At 32.8% G+C, this 533-nt stretch overlaps 1 pseudogene; it reads right to left on the reverse strand.

Moving 5' to 3' along the window:
• LOC106297167 overlaps positions 1 to 533 on the reverse strand; it is an 8820-nt pseudogene that overhangs the window by 4337 nt on the left and 3950 nt on the right.

The raw sequence follows: 533 nt of genomic DNA on the forward strand, positions 1-533 counted from the left end.
AACAATTTTAAATCAGATGAACAATTAACCAAGAAGGATGAGAAAATAAATCTATCAATTTAACGGTCAAACAATTCTAGCAACATAGCATCAGATTCAATCAGATTTAAAACCTCAATGATCAAAACCGAAAACTGTTTTGATTTCAAAATATTCGATTAGGGTTTTAATATGTGATTTGATAATTATAGTATAATTAATTCTGATACTTATATTATTTAGGGTTTATAGACATAGGGTTAGGGTTTATCGGATTTTCATGTAGGAACATGATTTAGGGTTTGGGGTATCGAACTTTTAGAGTTTCGATTTACTCAATTAGGATTTTTGATCTATTACCCTATGGTTTTGATTCATAAAAATTAGGGTTATAGGGTTTCATTCTTTATCAATCAATCAATGTTCGATTTATGGGTTCTTAGGTTTTGAATTACCTTTTAACCTTAGATGATTGTTGAATCGGACCACCAAAGGAGTTGAGCCGCGAGCTGGACACGAACGGGACGCGAGCTGGAATGGATCGAGTCGCTTCT

The sequence above is a fragment of the Brassica oleracea genome, chromosome C6, assembly GCF_000695525.1.
Source record: "Brassica oleracea var. oleracea cultivar TO1000 chromosome C6, BOL, whole genome shotgun sequence".
NCBI classification, from domain to species: domain Eukaryota; kingdom Viridiplantae; phylum Streptophyta; class Magnoliopsida; order Brassicales; family Brassicaceae; genus Brassica; species Brassica oleracea.